General features: G+C 46.5%; 1 long non-coding RNA gene across 1 annotated transcript in view; it reads right to left on the bottom strand.

Annotated features, from left to right (window-relative positions):
- Positions 1-7,250: 7,250 nt before the first annotated feature.
- LOC139048161 (uncharacterized) overlaps positions 7,251-22,565 on the bottom strand; it is a 33,155-nt gene continuing 17,840 nt past the window's right edge. The window contains exon 3 of the long non-coding RNA XR_011507590.1: positions 7,251-8,277. This is a non-coding gene — a long non-coding RNA (uncharacterized lncRNA). The remainder of the gene's footprint in view (positions 8,278-22,565) is intronic.

Genomic DNA, 22,565 nt, shown 5'->3' with positions numbered 1-22,565 from the left:
CCGCCATTGGGGTTGTCTTGGCTACGATTTTGCTGGTCATCTCAGGTAGAATTGCGTGCTCCGGGGGCAGCTGTTGTAGCCGGCGGCTTGCTCGATGGTCCGGGAAGACGTTGGCATTGTCTTTGCGGTCCAGATTTGGATCACGGCTTGTCGAGGGCGTCTGGTACATGAACGAAGAGTCCCTCCACCAGATATTACGTGGTAGTGACGGTCAAGAAAGCAGCAAAACTGCGAATGATGAAACTAGCGTTTTATTGAGCGAGCTTGTTCCCTCAAAAAGAGGCTGTGCTCAAAAGAGAGAACGATAGCGGCGTACACGGTTGGCGGTTGTCAAAATGTGATCATTGCGCGAAGCGCGTATGCATATATATATGACCCATCGAACGTTCCAGATTAATCGCTGGCGCCTGCGTGTCTTCCAGGAAGTTTTATACCATTCGCGTCGCGCCTACATGCAATCAGATTACACAAGGTCCCGCGACAACAGACAGCGGAGAAAACTTTTGATAACATTCCAGAACCTTCCGATACATGCAGGCGCGTCCTGCGCTGAGCGCTAACATTTGTTAGGCGATGCAACGCGCTCACTCGATAAAGAAGTACATGTGTCACTATTGTAATTCTACAGTGCCCTATTCTACATCACAGCTGCATTCCTGCTAACTTTAGTCATTACAGATTTTGCAAGTTTCAAAAAGTATTCAGCCCAATTTTTAACCACACGCCATATATTTGTACTTATCCACTACCGCCAGCATAACAGCTCCTGTATCCTACGTTCGCCTCCCTGACTGTCATGAAAAATGAGTGCCAATTTTTCGTTACTAAACTTTAACCCTGTCTCTCTCGTTACTGAAAATGTCCATCAATCGCTGCAAATCTTCCTTGTTGTCTACCATAAGTACAATTTCGTCCACGTATATCAGTCCTGGCAAGGACTGTTCAATCCATTCTCCTTGCTTGAAAAAATAAAGGTTGAAGCCGAGTCCGGCCCCCCCTAAATTGGTTTCTAACCCTTGTAGATACAACATGAACGCAAAGCCGACAGAAGACACCCCTGCCTAAGCCCCCGCTGTATATATATAGGCTCAGATACCTTTTCTTTAATTTTATAAGCACTTCATTACTTCTATAGGTATCTTTTAAACAGATTAGTTATTCCATGTTCCAGATCAAGTGTGCCCAATATGTCACACAAATCCTCTTTGATTACACTGTCATAGGCTCCCTTGATATCCGGAAATGCTAGCCATAGGGGCCTGTGTTCCTTTTGGCTATTTCGATACACAGCGTCAATGAGAACAGACTCTCCTCTAACCTCCTTTGTTTCCGGAGCCCATTTTGCAGTTCCCCCAGCACCTCCTCGTCCTCCACCCTATGCCTGCAGTCTGTCCTTTACAATCTGCTTCACCAGCCTGTAAACCACTGACGTCACTGCTATGGGACGGCAGTTGTTTATGTCGTGCTTTCTCCCCCTTTCCTTTGTATGTCATGTTCATTCTGCTTAGACTCTACCCATCGGGGGCTTTACCGTCTATTATCGTTTTGCTCACTACTTGTCTTAATGCTTGCTTATATTTTGGCCGCAATATCTTTATTAACAAAACTGGGATGCCATCAAGTCCTGTCGACGTGCCGTATTCTCTGTCCTTTCCCACTCGCTTTGTTCAAGTGGATCCACTGCGCTAACTGTTCTATCTTCGCCTGATAGAGTACATGAAACATTTCGTTGTTTATATTTTTCTGTCATTGTTGTTCTTATACGTTCGACTGCCTCATCGCCTTCTAGACGAACACCTTGAACTGTAACATTGAACCTCTGCTCTAGGCAAGTCTTGTTACTCAGGCAATTGACATGGTTCCTAATTTTCTTAGCTGCTTTTCTATCCTTTTTGTTTATTTCTGACAACCGTTGGGTCCCCTTTCTTCTAATCTTCTCATTGATCAAATGTGATTCTTGCCTTCTACAGTTCAAGTTATCCCACTTTCTGTCCACGTCAGCTTCTTGTTCACCCCTCTTAGAATATCTGTGTTCCCTGGAAGCTTCCCGACATTTCTCTATGACCTTCTTAACCTCGTCGTCCCACCAGCTCTTGGGCTTCCGTCTTCTTTTTCTTTGGGCCTGACTCGTACCTTAGCAAGCTAGCTCAAGCTTGAATAGCCATGTTAAATTTGTGTATGTCCAGTCTGTTTCAATATCCTCATAAATTACTTCCTCAATTTGTTGAGTTACTATTTCCAGCTGGTTTTCTGAGTAAAAATCTCATCTAGTTGTTAATCTTTCCTCCTTCCTACTTTCACTTCGAATCTGGTTCTCTTTCATGCCCCTTTTCTCCTCAACTACAACCTCGTCATTGGTTTGGAAATATTCGGCTGTTATTTTTCAGATGTATTTTAGTGCCGCGTCCCCTTCCAGTTTGTTTCCATCTTCATCTTGGATATGTTGTATTGTCCCGGACTTCTTGCCTAATAATTTTATGTGATTCCAGAATATTCTGGGCGCGGCCTTCTTTTCCTCACGTATTTATTGGTTCGGTGAGACGCCGCCAATAGCTGGGCGATCTCTACGTCTCCGGGCACTGACGAAGCGAATCGGCGAACAAAACTATCCTGAGCACCGAAGTTTTCGTCTGCCTGCTTAATGGATTGCAGCTGAATGTCGTTCTCCTCAGCATTCTGTAACATGCCTGTGCATCGTCGCGTGGTAATATTTTTAGAGCAAAGAAACCCACGACACGAAAGAAGGCACACAGGACACACCGCTTTTGTTGGTCATTGTTGCGTGCCGCTTTGCGAGGATTTTTGGACGACAATGGCGTTAAGGCAAGTCTGGATATGCATACACTTCGTTTTATATTTGTTGCGTCTCTTGCGCGCATCTTATGTCGCTTTTATCGCCTTGTAGGTGTCATTCTTCTGTTTTCCCAAGGATCCGCATCCGAAGAAAAAATATAGTGTAGCTATTAAGAATTAAGCCATTAAGAAAGGAAGCTTTTGTCGTGATGAAACACAATAAAGTGTGCTCGAATCACTTCACCGCCGACAGGTACTTGCCGAACAATGTCGGCGGTCGGCGTATACCTCCGCGTTGACGCAGTACCGAGTGTGTTTGCCTTTGGAAACGCCAAGGCCCCAGCAAAAAAAAAAAAAGAAAGCCGAACGACAGACTTCAGTGTGTCGCGAAAAGAAAACTGCTTTCTGCCCAGATGAAAATTTGCAACTGGGAATGCACCTGGTTCCAATTGGTTCCCATTGTAACTGGTTCCAGTTGGTCCCCATTGCAACTGGTTCCAGTTGGTCCCCTTTGCAACTAGTCCGAGTTGCCCCCCCCTTGAGCAGGTTACAGTTGTTCCTATTGCAACTGGCATCGATTGTGCAATATGAATAGTGAGCCACGGCCAGCAGGAACCACAGGCAAACGTTTACATACAAATTCGATTCAAGCTGGTCATAGCTTAATTGTATGCATCTTTGAGGTTGCCATCGCATGTCGCAAAGAACCAGCCGGTTCAGTGAACTTTATGCAGCCGAAGGAGCTTGGTGTTGAAACTTGACATTTATTGTAACACTTACAGCTTGCGTTTAGCGATGAAACATCTTCAATGCTCCCTTGAAGACGTGGGAAACGTTTACACATTTCGTAGCACTTGCACATGACCATCTGAAAGAAGTGTTTGTATGCATTCAGTAAAAAAGCCATCACTACTTCATACAAACAAATGTACCAAAAATCTTACTTCTACATCACACAGATACTGGTGTATCAGTATACACATAATACAGCATGACCTGATGTAAAGCCAAAATTGCCCTTGAGCAGAAGCAATTGGCCATATAAATAGTACGCAATGACAAATAGCTCCTGTTTGGCTGTAACTGCGGCTATTAATATGAGTAGATCATGACACAGTTGACCACTGAGATACCAGTGTTACACATCAAAAACCTCGCAGGAGACATTTTTGTGATCAAGTATTCAGAAGTGCGAGATCCTGTTTCATGTGCCATTGTATGCGATCAATGTTGTGTGCAAATTTAAATGCCGCATAAGAAAACAAGTTTCATTATGAGCATGCTTTGATCGAATGTGCCAGTAACAGTGGCAGGAGCTGCAAGTAGAGAAAAGTCTTCATTATTTCTCATATTGACAACTGAAGCGGCAATCTTGCACGGCAGGCTTTTAATTGAGATCATATTTCATCCGGAGCTCATGCTTCTGAATTCTGCATCACTAGCACAATCGCACAGTTTGTGCTCTGACGTTTTCTAATAAAAAATTCAGACATATAGCGTATGAGCTGTCTGATGTTTTGTAGCTCTTGTGCATCACATCTAATCTTTATGCCTACATATGGCTCTATTATGCCACTGCTTTTTTTTTGGGAATACGCATTTGCAATGCAAGCACGCCCTGTATGCCCTTCTGTTACACGTTAGGCAGAGCTACAGATACGCGCTAGTATACGCTTCATACGTCTGAGCGCTATTCAAAGCACAAGTCTTGCACGGCAATGGTTCATATTGACACGCGTACTCGTTTATCCTTTGCTCAGTAATTGCACTCACCTGCTAGCAACTGAAATTTATCGCTCAGCGCGAGACGCGTCTGCGTGATTGGAACTTACTCGAATGTTGTCGTTGCTTCTATTTGTTGTGTATATACGTTCTCGCCGAATCTAGAGTAATCAGATTGTATGCGTCACACGAACTGTATAGTACTTTCTTGAAGTAATGCGGGCATCATCGATTACGGTGGAACCTTCGGCGAGTGATGTAAGAAAAACCAACGCGTTTGACTCGCAGTTTATGGGGCTCAAAAACAAGCACCAAACTCGCAAGCATTGTATGTGTACAAACGTCGCGCAGTACAACACTTGAGTCAATGACACTATGCTGCCGTATTTACACCTTTGTGATAAGGAACCACTTGCATTTCTTTGTGATAAGGAACCACTTGCATTTATTTTTATTTTTTGTCGTAGGGACGTAATCGCTGTGTTGAAAGCACGTTGTTTCCCCTAAATACCATTCAGATCACTAGCGCTTAGTTAGACAACGACGTCAGTGGAACATAGTTGGTGCAGCATCACCATAACGCAGCGGTGTCGGTCAGGCGCGCAGCCTAATGTCACGAGATGAACCAATGTCTCATTGGACAACTAAAGATTATGGCCAACTTTCACAACTTTAGTGCGCTGAAACTAAAGCACGCGTACGTGTCAAGGCAACGTGCTCCGCATTTGCGCAACTGTATCCTGCATGATTCGGTCATCCATATAAATAAATCTTGTGTCGTATAAAACCAATTTCTAATGTTGCACTTGTTGCAGCGTTATGTCACTTAACTCATCTTTTTTATGTTAACAGTTGCACGAGTACTTGTCAAAATATCACTTGGATCACTTGACCAGTTGACAGGTCAAAGTTCCAGTTAGAATCCAAATGGAACCACTTGTTTCTAGTACAGCTGGCTCAGGTTCCATTGGAACCCAACTGGTGATGGTTCCAGTTGCATCCCAGCTGGAACCAGTTGCACCGCAGTTGGTTTCTAACTGGAACCGGTTGGCCTGTAACGGAGACCAGTTGGTTTCATACCGGAACCAATTCGTCCCAGTCAATGCCAGTAGAAACCAGTTGGATTCCAGTTGAATATTTTCACTTTGATACCGTCGGGCAGGCTAGCAGATCCAGGCTTTTGTCACCACCACCGCTTTCTCCCAGTAGTGATGTGCCGCGAGATTCCTCAACAGCTGTTGAAACTATGGACGCCGTAGAATGTGAAGCAAGTGTTTCAACGCCAACCAGGGCGCCCCACGTTCAAGGCCACGAACTGTGTGATTGCGCATGTGCGGTGATAGTGTCGATGCTCGAGAAGCAGCTTTCTGTGTTCTAAATGCGCATACACCAACTGGAGAGCGGCCTAGAAGGTATGGCCGAAGAGGCGAAGTCTGCGAGAGTGCCTGAGCTCGAGACGCAGCTCTCTCAGCTTCGGTGCGCACCCAACTGGAGAGCGACTTGGAAAGTAGCACCGAGGAGGTGATATCGGTTAAAGATACGCCTTATAAAGATCAAACGGAGTATGAAAGTCAATATGAAAAACAAAAAGCTTTATCGGCATAAAAGCAGGTGATTTGCTTCAAATGCTTCAAACAGGAAGCCCTGAGGACATTAGTTTCTACACTCGGCTTTCAAACTTACGAATTATTCATGAGCTTCTTTCCTTTGATAAACCCTGGTGAGAGTGGGGAAAATATAAAAGTATGGTCTAGGAGCTATTCAAGTAGATCAAGTAATGCAGGAAGGCCGCACATGCTGACAGCGAATGACCAGCTTTTTCTTGTTCTTGCCAGGTTGTGACTTGGGCTCTTCCAAATGGAACTTGCCTACACGTTCAGGCTGTCCGTTGCTGCAGTATCCAGAGTATGTACTGCATGGATGCGCTTCACTAATTTGCATATTGGCCAGATGGACCTTTGGCTTAGTAGGAAAATGGTTGACGAGGCTATTCCGGCTATGTTAAAGAGCGAAATCCAAAAACCAAGGACATTATCGACGCGACGGAAGTGAGATGCGAAGCACCAAGCTTTCTGGACCTCCAGTCAGTGGCATACTCAACCTACAAGTCAACTAATACAACGAAAAACTTGGTTTTCATTTGACCCGATGGAATGATCACGTTTTTGTCAAAATTATTTACAGGGTCGGTGTCAGGCAAAGAGCTTTTTGAAGAAAGCGGTTTCTTAGAACTCGAATTTGAGCTTGGTGACTCAGTATTGGCCGGCAAGGTCTTTAAGATACAGGACCTGCTCAGCGCAAAAGGAGTTGCTTTGAACATTCCCCTTTTCCTGCGGAGACAGCACCTCATTGAAGAAGTGAGAGATACACAGGAAATTGCAAGTCTCAGGATACATGTCGAGCGACGCATTCAATGTGTCAAGGCATTTTAAATTTTCCACAGGCCCATCCCACTGTCTATCGCACCAATCATCAATGAAATTTGGGCAGTGTGTGCATTCTTAAGCAATTTTCTCTCCCTTAATAGCAACCTAGGATCTGCAGCAGCAAAAATCTTTCGGCAGTGATGCATAGCCTTCGCAGTGACTGCCAAGCTAGCACGGCCAGAGCCATGAGCACATGGCTTCAGTGCTGAAGTTGCAAGAGAAGGCTACGAGACTATTGTCAATGATATCACAATTTTATTTAAAACTTTCTTAATATATTAAGTATCATTGCTTTTGTGGTGTCTTGAATTCAAGGTACATCATCTGTACTGCGTGAAATTTCTGCTAAGTGTGGCAGTAAAGTTGAAAAATAGCAGCTGTCAAACCTTCTGTCTTGTATTTCTGCCAATCAGTTTCATTTTTTCTAATTATTTCAATGAAAAGAAATTGTGAAGCATACACGACAAAGTCACCCAAGCACGTGGACAATCTGCCCGAGAACTTGGTAGTGGCAATAGTGAGTGCCGTTTAGCCTGCAAGTGCCATAGCTGTCTTTCACAAGACATGAGCCTTGGTTGCTTGGTACTTTCACGTCTTTTTTTATATGGGCACTTCATTTCGACGACGCCATGGGGATTCTGTTCCTATGGATCCCACACTACACGAACAGATGTACCGAGACATGGGCATGATGGATCAACAATAAGGCCGCAGTGGAAGGTCTGAATTTTGTGCTGGAAGGTTTGGAGGGATGTTTCATAGTTTTCTACAGCCATGGTTTCGCTTGAAACTCCGCACCTGAAACATAAATATCACCTTGTGAGTTTTGTCTTTTACTGGCATGCTGTGATACAACCCATGCTTGGCAGTACTTACGGTGCGCTAAATACGGTAAACATAGTATGCAAAGGTGCTCCCATTTTGAAGGTTTCTTGAACACTGTGTGACAACAGATGCACACATGTAATCTGTTCATAATATTATACCTGCACATTCAATAGTGCAAATCACTTGTAGCCACTGTGATTTACTGGAAGCGAGAATATCCCTAGCAGATGTCAACAACACAATGCAGAGGAAGTGCCTGACCTGTACACATTGTTACAAACAAACTTGGTCAAGAAAATTTTTTTGAGCTTTTACTTGTTTACTTGCACAGGTGTCGGTCTGTGGTTAGCTTCTGCAGGCATTTCTCTGTCCAGTTCTCACACGTAGCAGCAGCAGCGAAATTGGAAGCAGTCAAGCGATTTTTGCGAGCAGCTTTCCTTGTTGCACTTTGGCTGTGCTGGCGAGCGGTCTGTTCAAGCTGGCGAGTTTCAACAGACAGCATGAGAGCCTGCATATAAGGGTGCAGCACATGTTAGACTTAACACAAAGAAAGTTGATATTATAACAGTCAACGTAGTTTTGTAGACTAATATTACTGTTCGGTTGCTAAGCAGAACAAAAGGTGTTATGAAAATGTAGAAGTACTAGATTAGTCAGCGGTATATAGCGTGTAGCGAGACCACACGATAGAAAGCACACGGGTGCTACTAAGAAGTCATGCACAATGTTCTCGCGTAGTGTGGCTTCATTCCATGCTACATAACATCATGCTACATGTATACTATGATTAAAAAGCCTGCATATAAGGGTGCAGCACATATTGAGTTAACGCACAAAAAGAAGACATAACCACAGTCAACATATACTTTGGTACATATTACCATTGAGTTGCTAAACAGAGCAAAATGCGTTATAAACGTGTTGAAGTAGGTTAGTTAATACAAGTTATGCAGCACGTGACAAGAGTATGCTACGTGCTACATAAGTGCAAGACGTACAGAAGTGAAAGTAGTGCGCAAATTTCTTGTGTTTTCTGTGCTTTATTACGTGCTAAATGCCAGCATACTACACGCATGCATGTGCTTGCCTCGATTACAGCCTGTTGCTTTGCTGGCAAGCCGACGCATGACACAACAGTGTTTACAGGTTCTGAAAAAAAAAAAAGAACACTGGCTGCATGGGTGTGAACTCCATAGTCACCCCAACCTGAATTTCTGACTTAGCGTGGAAGTTTGGGTCTGTTGGTGAGCCAGTGCAAAAAGGACACACCGCAAGGAAGGCAAGGACACGAGAGAGTGACACGCACACAGGCTGTTACTTACCACAGTTTATTAATGAAGGAATAAACATAGAGGATGCTACCATGCGCAAAATGTGTATGATCGCCAAAAACCTGGAATATCATTTGCAATGCTGATAACGATAGCCACGTACCTATAGAGCACACGAAATGCCTGCCATTCACACCTTGTCAAGACACACCATTTCCCGAGATGAAAGTGCAATCGAAGAATTGACGCACGAGCTTTCAAACTCCCTAATGAAATCTGCCTCAATGATTTCACGCGTCATCTGCGAACTATGCATAGCCAGCGCTTCGCTTCTTTTCAAAGTAGGGCTTACACCCGTGGTCGGAGCAACTAATAGTCAGATGGCCCTGTACCGCGTTGTACACATTGTTACGGGGCTCCCTGAGGCGATCATTTAAGCACTTTCCTGTCTGTCCCACGTACTTTTTTCCGCGAGAGAGAGGAATCGCATATACCACGCCAATGATTCACGGCACTAAACCCTTCCTGTGTTTCCCACTGCAATGGCCACGCCCGGCTTGTGAAAGAGACTTGCAAAGCTTTGCTAGTTTTTGCAGAGCAGAAAAAAACCACCGTGACACCAGCGCGTTGCCCTACCCTCTTTAGTTTGTGGAACACATCATGTATATACGGAAGTACTGCGAGTTTTTTTCTTTTCCACTGGCGGACGTGGTGCTCCATCAGCTTCGCCATGCTTCATTTGCTTAAAAAGTTTTTCCGCGACAGCTGATATTAAAGCCTCCGTGTATCCGGCTGCCAACAAGCGGTGAACCTGAGCATCAGAACTTTTTTGCATAAAATGCGGACATGACCTTTTGAGGGCACTGACAAGGCACACATTGATTCCTCTTTTGACTAATTTCGAATGTGCTGACTGGAAATAGAGTGGCACAAGTGGTTTCTGGCTTCCCAAGACGCTGCCTACGCTTGTTTCACCGAACTGTCTGCTTTCTTTAGTGTTGCAGAATGCCAGTGTTCCAGAAGTAGATTCACAGACTCACAAAGGGACCTTGAAACGTTTTTGACGATTTTCTACAAACGTACTGAGTCGTTAGAGTAGGTCCTTCTGATCATTAATTGACACATCTAAGTGCTCTGCGTAAAGCGTGCAATTTATTATAGGGGTTTAAAAATGCACATCGCTGCCGATCGCAGCGTACTCCTCGGCGGAATTTTAAGCTGCCCCTACCCAATGACCGAAATCACCCATATGACGTCAGTGGGGCGAGCTATCCGATTGGCTGACCAGGGCGCGTGATCGATAATTTTTCCAAGTTTATGGTAAACAAATGATCTTCGTAATAGTTGGAATGTTAGTTAATTTGTTTTTATAAAAAGAAAGCAGCATAAAGAGAATCCACAAGAACAATTTTTCAGTACACTTAAGCACTTCCGGCACACAGCAAGTGTCGTCTGCTTGTGTTACAACATACTCCATTTTGACGAGAGCTCCGCGGTCAGAGTTGGTCTCAGTCTTTTCGCGAGCACTATGATTCGACTTTGTTGCCTTGTGGACTGCAAACATAGCGACTGGCAATATGTCAAGCTGCGACATCGTGCCCCTCTGCAGGGCAGCGTACGAGCGAACTGGCTGCTGCGCGTCGGACTGCCGCTATCCGATCGGCGCCAGGATTTGCGCGTTTGTGGCCGTCACTTTACACCGGTAGATTACTAACGCACTAGCGTTTCGCGAGTCCCTTATTAGGGCAAACGTAAGCGCAAGGGGACAGGGTCCGGCCGCTTGACTGTGCCGTAACGGGATGAGCCGAGATGAGCAGAAGGGCAAATGTGAATGGTCTGCATGGTGCAGCCACCTGATGGCATAGAGCTGAACCATACACAGTAGCAGCAACGAAGCGTATTCTTCTTTGCTGCTGGTGCGTATTTTTCGCAGGAGTGTAATCATCAACACGTTGTTTTTGTAAATGTTTAAAATGTTTTACACTTGGTTAGAGCAATATTAGCGCTTTGTTTGGCTGGTTAAGCGCTGCGCCAACAAGTTTCTAGACCGTGCAGACCGATCAGGCCGCTCACGTACGTCTACGCCAAAGTTCCTTCATCAGCTTGAGTTTATGCCTCCAGTCATTTGCCGATATGACCAGCTTGCCTGTGGTTAACGGAATACCAGACACGTTCGGCACTACGACAGAATGCTAGCAACGCACGCTGCTTCGACAGCTCTCGCTTGGGGTCGACAGCCAAGCGGCTAGCGGAGAGGTTTCGCGCGGGCGGGGGCGGGCTCCAAAACAACCGGAAGTGGACGACGTGACGTCGCATCGTGACGCAGGACCAGTGAAGGCGGAGCTTAGCCCCGCTCGCTCGGCGAACGAGTTGAGGAGAAAAAGCATGGCTGGGGACGACGGTAACTTCTAATCGCTTGTAGCTCCATTAATACGTAACGCTTCACTTAAATTGTGGTGCGAATGTTCTACTTAAGCTGTACCCTACGCGTCTACAAAATTTGTCCGAACCGTTTCAGGGGCCCTTTAAGTAGTCACTCATGGCAGGCTTATTTTCTATTGCCGCCACCCATGAGATTATTTCAGCCTCTCTGACTTTCCGCTTGACGTTCTTTGTTGCTCTGTTGCCCACCCTACAGGCCGCGTAGTTGCTGGTAAGCTTCCTAGTTCTCTTCCTCCACCGAGAATAAATGTTTTTCCTGTACAGATACCTCAACACTCTCCCAGCCCATTTACTTTCTTCCATATTCATCAGTCGTTCTTCATTCAATTTGACTGTGAGCTTCCCTCACTGGAAAGCTAGTCGAGCCCATATCACCCTGCACAGCTTCATTTCTAGTCTTCCCGTGAACGCCCAATGCGAAGCGACCCACTGACCGTTGGTTCCCATCGAGTCCTGGTCGCACCCCTGGCTTCAAGCAAACAACCGCTTTTCCAAAAGTAAATCCGGAAACCATTACACCTTTCCACATACCTCGGAGTACCTCGTACCTATTGTAACCCCATAGCGCTCTGTGCTTCATTATGGCTGCATTTCTCTTCCCATTCACTGTTTTTTCCTCTGTTTCAATACATCTATCGCCTTCGTTTTTCTATATACCAAGGTATTTATATGGTAACGCACAGTTGAGTCACGGTGCTTTAATCAGCTTACCTTGGGCGAACTTGTGCCCGACAAACAGCTAGACGAGAGCCTCGCTAGAACGTCCACAGTCTTTTCGCAAGAGACCCGCCCCTCTTGTTCTTTTCTCGTGTCCCGCGCTGATGGCACGTTGCTCCGATGGCGCGTGCCTTGTGAGCCCGTGTTGTCCGCTTCACTGCCGCTATCTTCCACAGGTACCAGTAAACAGCTGGACGGACACAGGAGGCGGCTGGCGCGCGTAATTTGAAATCACCTTGTGTCATTGTCCCCCTTCCAAGAGTGCATCGTCCCGATGCTCATGCAGAAGGCGGTGGTTTCTAGACTGTCATGAACTCGCAATGTCTGTAGGCGGAAGCAGTTATCGCCTGTCGTAGTAGGGTTTCATTCGGACGACATATACGATTTCTGTTCGATGCCGCCGTCGTGATGAAGTTACTTGACCTTCTGGAGCAACTTCATAGTTCAATGAACTAATTCGGCGAATTATCCTATACGGGCCAAAATAACGACGAAGAAGCTTCTCGGATAGGCCGCGCGTCCGTACTGGAGTACACACCCATACTTTGTCTCCAGGTGCATACTGGACGTCTCTTCGTCGCAAGTTGCATCGTTCCGCGTCGGTTTGTTGCTGCTGCTGAACGCGGTGTCGCGCCAGCTGCCGTGCTTCTTCGGCTTTTTGTGTGAAGTCGCTGACGTCATTGTCATTTTCGGAGGTCTCATCCAGTGGTAGCATTGCATCTAAGGTTGTGGTGACGGTCCGGCCAAAAACGAGTTGCACAGGTGTCATTTGAGTCGTCTCTTGCACAGCAGTATTGTACGCGAATGTGGCGTACGGTAGTATCCTGTCCCATGTTCGATGCTTCATGTCTACGTATATTGACAACATATCAGTCAGCGTTCTGTTCAATCGTACAGTCAGCCCATTTGTCGGCGGATGATATGGGATGGTTTTTCGGTGACCGGTGTGCGTCAATTTCATGATGAACTGTGTCAAATGGGCAGTAAATATGGTTCCTCGGTCCGTGATGAGAACATTAGGAGCGCCATGCCTCGTACTACGTTAGTGATGAAAAAATCAGCTACTTCACTGGCCGTTCCCTTGGCTGTCTCGGCATATCGAATTAGGTAGTCAGTTGCAACTACGATCCAACGCCTTCCTGATGACGATGTGGGAAACGGGCCAATTAAGTCCATTCCCACTTGTGCGAATGGAGTTTCCGGTGGCTTTATCGGTTGTGGGAGACCTGCTGGATTGAGTGGTGGTATTTTACGTCTTTGGCAGTCCCGGCAGGTTCTTATGTACTGTTGCACAAAATTCAATAAATTTGGCCAGTAATACTTCATGCGGATGCGAGCGCATGTTGTGCTCACTCCTAAATGTCCTGCTGATGGGTTTCCAATATCTCGAGTCGCAACTTTGAAGGTACGACGAGCAGAAATCTCTCTGCACAATGTTCAAAATTTTTTTTGCACAGGACATTATTTCTCAGGACGAACGACGATAAGCTGCGTACAAAAGCGCGTGGAATGTCGACAGGATGTCCTGCTAGGTAATCAATGAACAGGCTCCGCGTCGGATCGCTGATGCTGGGCCATTAGCGATGTTGTCACAGCTCCTAGGAACGGGCAATCCCATTCATTTACCCTAAGCGTAGATTCCGTGCATTCAATCGGTACACGTGACAAGCAATCAGCATCATTGTGCTTCTGACCGGACTTGTATACGACCGTTATATCGTATTCCTGCAGCCGTAGACTCCATCTTGCCAGCCGTCCAGATAGGTCTTTGAGATTCGCCAGCCAGCACAACGAATGTTGGTCGCTGATAGCTCGGAATGGTCGGCCATATAGGTATGGTCTAAACTTGCTGATGGCCCATATCACTGCGAGGCATTCTTTTTCTGTCGCTGAGTAGTTCACCTCAGCCTTCGAAAGTATTCGACTAGCATACGCAATGACTCGTTCCTCTCCGTTTTGCCACTGAATGAGGACGGCACCGAGGTTTAAATTGCTTGCGTCTGTGTGAATATCAGCTTCGGCTTCCTCGTCGAAATGAGCAAGAACTGGGTGGTTCTGAAGACGCTTTCGGAGCTCATTGAAAGCATTTTCCTGTTCGTTCAAACAGGCGAAAGGTGCGCCTTCCTTTCCTAGCCACGTTAGTGGTTCGGCGATCCTTGAAAAATTCTTGACGAAGCGTCTGTATTTTATTTATTTTATTTATACATGTACCTGCAGCACCACAAGGGCATTATTGCAGGGGGGGGGGAACAAATTGAAGTAAAATGAACATGTGACAAAAACTTGACACAGCTAAGCACAGGTGGTAGAAGTAAGAAAATACGTGACATCGATGAGTCATCTCGACGGCAAAACGGTATTCAGTGAACTGCGGTGGAAAATTGCAACACAGAAATGTAAAGGGGTACACTATCGCGTGACTACACTATCGTGTAGTAGGTGCAAATTCCTAAGAATTACCTAACAGCCTTTTTGTCGGTTGGTTTTGGAAATTTCTCCACTGCCGCAGTCTTCTCAGGGTCCGGACGAATGCCGTCTGTACTGACGACATGGCCGAGGAGAAGAAGCTAAGCCTAAATGCCATTTCTGCGGTTTTATCGTCAGACCTGCTGATCTAATAGCTTCCATCATAGCCCGCAGTCGTTCTACATGCTGCTCGAAGGTGGTAGAAAAAACCACATCATCAAGATAAACGAGACAGGTTTGCCATTTCAGACCGGTGAGCAAAGTGTCCATCATCCGATGAAATGTGGCAGGTGCGGAACAAAGGCCGAATGGAAGCATTTAGAACTCATATAGTCCGTCTGCCGTCACAAACGCCGTCTTTTCAGCATCTCGTTCGTCCACTTCTATCTGCCAGTAGCCGCTTTTGAGGTCCAGAGAGGAAAAGAATTTGGCATCTCGTCGTCTATCTAGAGTGTCATCGATTCTTGGAAGTGGGTACACATCCCGCTATGTGACGGCGTTAAGTTTTCGATAATCAATGCAGAAGCGCAAGGTCTGGTCCTTTTTCTTTACAAGTACCACAGGCGACGCCCACGGACTTGCCGACGGCTGAATTACATGTTCTTGTGGGTGGGCAGCGCGACCCGGACGAAGGACAAAAGAAAGGACACAACACGAGCACAGACTAACAACTGGTGTATTATTTCAAGCGACGGACTATTATATACAGAAAATGTAAACACGTGTGAAATGACGTTTACAAGGGTGTTATCCTATCTTGCCATTCAAAAAATCAGCTTCTTTATCCTGTAGAGTGATAGAAGGCTGGCTGACGCATGCGCCTGAGTTCACATGCATGAAGTAGGCCTCTACAATCTCGCGGTTAATTTGATGCATATTTTTATAAAGTATTTCCGTTTGTTCAAACATGGGTTTGCATGAGCAAACTCTACAATGTGCGGCCAGATTCGAACCTGTTTCATTCCTGATCGCACCTTGGTGCTCCCTAAGGCGGATGTTAAGGCAGCGTCCCGTCTGCCCAAAGTACATTTTGCCGCACGAAAGAGGGATGACGTAAACCACTCCCACCGAACATGCCACAAGCTGCCCCGAGTGTTTGACGCGGCATGTAGCTTTGGACGGCTGTTTAGGCCTATTGACAAGATTGCAAATCTTTTTTAAGGGGTTCTTTGCTGAAAAGATTACTTGAACGCCATATTTCATGGCTGTCTTTTTTAACCCATGCCCCATCTGATGTACATAAGGGATGACTGCGTACTTTTTAACTTTTTCGATCTGTCTTTGGGGTGCGTCCCCTTTCTTTATTTTCTTCACTAGCCCTTCACATATTGATACAATAATGGATTTTGGAAAACCGGCCTTCTCTAGACGATTGAGTTGTTGCGAGAAGCTCAGATTGGCGAGGTGGTGGCACGACTTTCTAAGTGCAGAACCCAAACACGTCATAGCAATTCCTCTTTTCACAAGTTTTGAGTGTGCCGAGGCGTAGTTTAGAATTGGTTTGCTAGTCCTGGGGTTATAATGCCAACAAATGTGTTGCGCTGTTAGTCTTAACTGCAAATCCAAAAATTGAATTTCATTATTACTGGGTAGTTCATGAGTAAATCTGAGACCCATTCCTTCTTTATCAAAAGCGGCGAGAATACCTCCAATAATTTTGGAACTGTTTTGGGAGGGGATAACTACCAGGTAGTCGTCAACGAACCTGAAGCACTTGATCAAAGTTCCTGCCAAGGCGCTCTCGAGTGCCCGGTCAACTGTGCCGAGAAAGATCTCGCTAAGAATGGGTGCGACCTGAGAGCCGATGCAGACCCCCCGCTTCTGAATCATTATTTGATCATCCCAGATAACGAACGTGGAATTTAAATAGAAAACCCAGAGTTCGAGAAACGACTCAACCGGGACGCCACTATCATTTCTAAACTTTACCTCGTCGTTTTCCATAATGCAATCTTTTATTGTCTTGATCAGCTGATTTCTAGGAAGGGAATAGTATAAATCTGTGACGTCGATGCTGAACGCTGTGCATGCTGGGTGCACCTCTTCTCGTAAAAACCTAATGACATCTTCCGAGTTTTTTACTTTGAATGGGTCTTCTACCTGGAGCCCGGTTAAGTTCTTCTGAAGATAACCAGAAACTACGTGTTGCCATGTGTTTCTTTCAGACACAATTGTTCGTAAAGGTTGGTCGGGTTTATGCGTTTTTATCGTAAAGAACACCTCAAGGTTCAACCCCTGACTTTTGTTCACTGCACCAGATAGACGCTCGAGGTTCAATTCTAGCAACAATTTCTTTGCTTGATCTTTGACTTTCTTAGGTTGAATGTGCACCTTCTTGAAGTTCTTTGTTAAAGCGGCTGAGGCTTTCTCGGAAAACTGCCCCTCCGTTAGGAGGACGAAGTACCCTTCTTTATCAGCGGTCAGTACTTTCACTTCGTTTTCCCTTAAAAATTGCACAAGGGGTTGAATTTTCCGCGCTCTGCCATTCTGGTTTCCTTGATGTCTGACTAACACGTCAACGCACTCAGAAATGCACCTGACTTTTTCATCTTCTGCTACATGTTTAGACACTGATCTAACGGTGGCAATCTTATTCACAGAGTCTTGGATTTGCAGTTAAGACTAACAGCGCAACACATTTGTTGGCATTATAACCCCAGGACTAGCAAACCAATTCTAAACTACGCCTCGGCACACTCAAAACTTGTGAAAAGAGGAATTGCTATGACGTGTTTGGGTTCCGCACTTAGAAAGTCGTGCCACCACCTCGCCAATCTGAGCTTCTCGCAACAACTCAATCGTCTAGAGAAGGCCGGTTTTCCAAAATCCATTATTGTATCAATATGTGAAGGGCTAGTGAAGAAAATAAAGAAAGGGGACGCACCCCAAAGACAGATCGAAAAAGTTAAAAAGTACGCAGTCATCCCTTATGTACATCAGATGGGGCATGGGTTAAAAAAGACAGCCATGAAATATGGCGTTCAAGTAATCTTTTCAGCAAAGAACCCCTTAAAAAAGATTTGCAATCTTGTCAATAGGCCTAAACAGCCGTCCAAAGCTACATGCCGCGTCAAACACTCGGGGCAGCTTGTGGCATGTTCGGTGGGAGTGGTTTACGTCATCCCTCTTTCGTGCGGCAAAATGTACTTTGGGCAGACGGGACGCTGCCTTAACATCCGCCTTAGGGAGCACCAAGGTGCGATCAGGAATGAAACAGGTTCGAATCTGGCCGCGCATTGTAGAGTTTGCTCATGCAAACCCATGTTTGAACAAACGGAAATACTTTATAAAAATATGCATCAAATTAACCGCGAGATTGTAGAGGCCTACTTCATGCATGTGAACTCAGGCGCATGCGTCAGCCAGCCTTCTATCACTCTACAGGATAAAGAAGCTGATTTTTTGAATGGCAAGATAGGATAACACCCTTGTAAACGTCATTTCACACGTGTTTACATTTTCTGTATATAATAGTCCGTCGCTTGAAATAATACACCAGTTGTTAGTCTGCGCTCGTGTTGTGTCCTTTCTTTTGTCCTTCGTCCGGGTCGCGCTGCCCACCCACAAGAACATGTTCAATCACCAACTCGCCCAGCTTGCCGGCTGAATTACATCATCTTCCAGCATTTCCTTAACTTGACTGCCTCTAGCTTCTCATTCTTTTAATGTAGCTCAGTAGGGATGCTGGCAAATAGGCCTCACTGATTCGTCGACAATTATCCGATGTTTGGCAATAGATGTCCGCCGGACTTTGGATGACATTGAAACCACATTCGGCGAACTCTCTCACGAGGGACTCTATTTGCTCCTTCTGTCTGGGCGATAGACCCGGTTCCATGTGGATGGCTGTAAAGATAGAATCCACATCTTGGAATTTCGATGTTGAAATCTCTGGAATGCTCAGGTCTGTAACTTGCACCAAGTTATTAAGGCTGGCAATAACAGTTTCCTTCGCGACATGTTGCACCACATTTCCAAAATTAGTGAGGAAAACGTTGGCACATCCACCACGCAGCTTAACAAGGCCTCTTGCCATGCAGATCCTTTTTTCGAGTAGGAGACTGGTGTTGCTCTCTGCAATTCCTTCGTATTCACTGAACGCGTCGCTTCTTACTGCGACGGCTACGCTGGATCAAGGAGGGAGCATCACGTCGTCATCGGCACTGTAAAGGGCGTCGAAATTTTTCTTCAGTGTTGAATGTGGCGACAGCGTGCTTTGTTGAAAAGGAAACACATGATTTCCTCAAGTTGATTACAGCGCCATTATCCTACAAGAATTCCATGCCAATAATCGAGTCTCCTGAGCACTCGGGAAGGACAGTAAAGGTAGCGACGTACATGAAGCCTCGTATTCCTATTCTAGCCGTGCACTTACTTGCCAGTGGGGTCGATGTGGTGTCCTCCTGCGGTGCGACCTTGTGGCCCTTTCCAAGCAGTCAGCACTTTCTTCAGTTTCCTGGCAAGCTGACTACTTATTACCGAGTAATCTGCACCTGTATCCATAACGCGTTCACTTCGTAACCGTCAACAAACAGACGTAAATCGGAGCCAACGTCGCTCTTACAGCACTGGTTTCAGAGTCCCTCGTCGTCGCCCGGAATCATCGATGGAGGTTCTTCTCTTTTCGCGTCGGCAGAGGCCTTACCTCCCGAGGCCGCTGACTCTAGTTTTCCCGACGCGGGCTCTGTGAACGGCGTCTTGGGGAGCTTGAAGACGGGCGAGGGCTCGGTGACCGATGCCTCAACGGCGCTGCTGATCGAGGTTGGTGTTGCTGGCAGGCGTATGGGGAGCTCTGACGAGTGGACAGGTACTCTTCGATTTCTAATGGAGGCTCACCATTTCGGGGGCAAGGTGCATTCACCGGAAAGCCACGAAGCCCTGCCTGGCGATAGTGGCACATTCTGTACAGGTGGCCAGCCTCCCCACAGTGGTAGCAGAGGGGTATTCGGTCAGGAGTGCGCCCTACATCAGCCTTCCTGAATCTTCTCTCGGTTGGCGGCAGCGTAGTTCGAGGCATTGAGCTATTGATAGAGGAGGTGGCGGCGATGCCAGCACGTCCAGGAGTTTGCCGCAGCACATCGGCATATGAGACGCTCGGTTGGCGCAGTGGTGGCGCTTCAGGCTGCGCACTGAGCTGTGGTTCCCAGACCACCTGTCTGACCTCTTCACGAACCAGATCTGCCAGCGAAGAGGGTGTCGGAGCATTGTGGTCAAGCCGCAGCTCTTCCCGCATTACAGAACGCACGAGCTCTCGTATGATCTCCACGCTATTTCCATAGACGGCTGGAATTGCGTCTACAGACGCGATGTTCATCTCCCGGTTGTACATCCTGTTAAGAACGTGGAGGGGCTGTTAAGAACGGCCCAGCTGACGTTCAAGTTTTGCCAGCCATTTGCGACAGTGGGCGTCAACTTTCTTGGAACGCCACCGTTACGCTCTAGCCTCGTCGCCGTTATGACTGAATGCGTTCGGTGGACCAACTAGCGTTACCGAACCCACTAACGCCGACCTGTTCTGCTATAAGCGAGGGAGTTGCCGCGGGAACGTCGACGAAGGCCCCTTCCCACGCGCCGTCCAAGACGCAAGACAATGGCCACCTGGCCGCGCGCTGCGGGGGTCAGCTCGGGGAATAAAAGGCGCCTTTCCTGACGCAATCCCCGATTTCTAAGAAGTCCGTCTGACGTCGGCTCCGGACCGTGGACCTTGCGCAAAGAAGTGTGTGTGTGTAAACCGTCCGGCAGAGAGGCAACTTGTTTACGATGACTGGACGAACGTTTCCGTCACCTTGGGATCGAGGGGGGACCGCGTGTTTATAAACCGCTGTTGTGCGGCTGCTCTGGACACTTTCTCAAGCAGTCATGTAAGATTGGTGCACTTTTCTCAAGCAGTCATGTTAGACTGATGTACTTTCTCTCGCAGTCATGCTAGACATAAACTGCATGTAGATACTGTAAATGAACCTATATTCCTCGTTCTCGATGAGAAGCAATCTTTCCCTTCATCAACGTCCTCAGCGTGCATAAGTTGGACGACGGCACGGGCCAGCTAGCTTCTAATTCATGCCCGACTCCAATCTTGACAACGGATTACGAGCGATGGGATTGAGCCCCCAATCCTTACAACTGCCTGACAGCGGTGAGATGGACTTTGCGGCGTGGTGCTGTGTCTGCGGTGAGTGCTTGGTCTTTGCTTTGACTCTCTAGGCTTCACTTTTTGGTTGTTCTGTTTAGAACAGTAGGGAAGCTAGATTGTTGAATGTTAGCTAGGTTCTGTTTTCCTATTAAAACCTTTTGTGCGCAAACAAAGAGGGACGAAGAATAGGGGCAACACAAGGAATGTGTTGCCCCTATTCCTTGTCCCTGTTTGTTTGCGCACAAAAAGCTTTAAGATGAATCTGTTGCAACTAGGCCGACTCGCAGTTATGCTTCTGTTTTCCTAGCTAGATTTAGTGTGCAGGATCGAGGCAGTAAAGCAGCAATCATGGAGTTAAGGATACTGCTGAGAGACGAATTGTTGATTATTGGTGAGGAACTGGGCCAAGATGAATGCAAGGAAATGCTAAAATCGGAATTATTGAAGCTCATTTCCGAACACGCCAATGTGGACAGAGGGTCACTGGCAGCCGAGCAATAGAATGACCACAGCTTAGCTAAATTATACAACACAGCTAAAGAAGGCATTGCTAGACGCAACGTGACGATACATGAGAGAGGAGGATTGTTGTATCGGCACTACAGAGATCGAAAGGCTAGGATTTTAGATCAGTTTGTCGTACCTACTAAGTACAGGGAGGACATTTTGAGTCTCTGTCATGAAAATCGGCGGTCCGGCCGCCTAGGCATAAACAAATCAAAGGAAAGATTGCTTATGGAATACTACTGGCCTGGCTGTTTCAAAGACGTAGAAAACTTTGTAAGATCATGCGACGCCTGCCAGCGCTCCGGTAAACAAAGAGAGACATGGAAAGCTCCACTAAAGGTAGTGCCCTTAACAGAACCTTTCAGACGAATTGTGATAGACACGGTAGGGCCTGTACCAAAAACAAAATCGGGTTACAGGTACTTATTTACCACGCTGTGTCTGGCTACAAAGTTTCCAGAAGCAATCCCTCTGAAAGAATTCAGCTCCACCGAAGTAGCAGACGCGCTTTTGACAGTGTTTGCACGAGTTGGGTTTCCAGCCGAAATTCAGGCAGATCATGGCTCAGTATTCACCAGCGCACTGACTTCCACATTCATGCAAAAGTGCGGGGCTAGGTTAATACACAGTTCCCTCTATCACCCTCAGTCAAACAGTGTAGAGTGGTGGCATTCAGTGCTTGAGCGAGTTTTGCGTGCGCTCTGTTACGAACACAAGGAGGACTGGGAGAACTGTCTGCCGGCAACATTGTTTGCTTTGCGAACGGTTCCACATGAAGCGACAGGGTTCTCGCCAGCATAACTAGTGTATGGGAGGACACTCCATTCTCCACTAAGAATGTTAAGAGAGATGTGGGAGGAAAGAGGAGAGAGTCCTACAGTGGTTGAATACGTGCTAAATCTGCTGGAACGGCTAAGCGCAACCCAAGAACTAGTCGAAAAGAACATGGGAGTAGCTCAAAAGAATGCCAAATTCTATTACGACAAGAACACGAGGCTTTGTACATTTAACCCCGGAGACCAGGTATTGATCCTCAAACCTTTAGGAAAGAACAAGCTTGAAGTTCTCTGGGACGGGTCCGTTAAAGTGTTGCACAAACTTTCAGATACTATGCTCTGAAAATGCCCGCTCGCAGGAAAGAGGAGGATTTATCACTGCATTTTGACGCAGCCGTATGTAGAGCGGAGCGGAGTAGTTAACTATACCATCAAAGAGCAGGAGGGCACTAGTACCAAGTTTAAGGATAACAGGGCGACCTCC

This window comes from Dermacentor albipictus, chromosome 7 (assembly GCF_038994185.2).
Source record: "Dermacentor albipictus isolate Rhodes 1998 colony chromosome 7, USDA_Dalb.pri_finalv2, whole genome shotgun sequence".
Lineage (NCBI taxonomy): Eukaryota > Metazoa > Arthropoda > Arachnida > Ixodida > Ixodidae > Dermacentor > Dermacentor albipictus.
The sequence above is the reverse complement of the archived record's forward strand: the minus strand, read 5'-3'. Positions and strand labels throughout refer to the sequence as shown.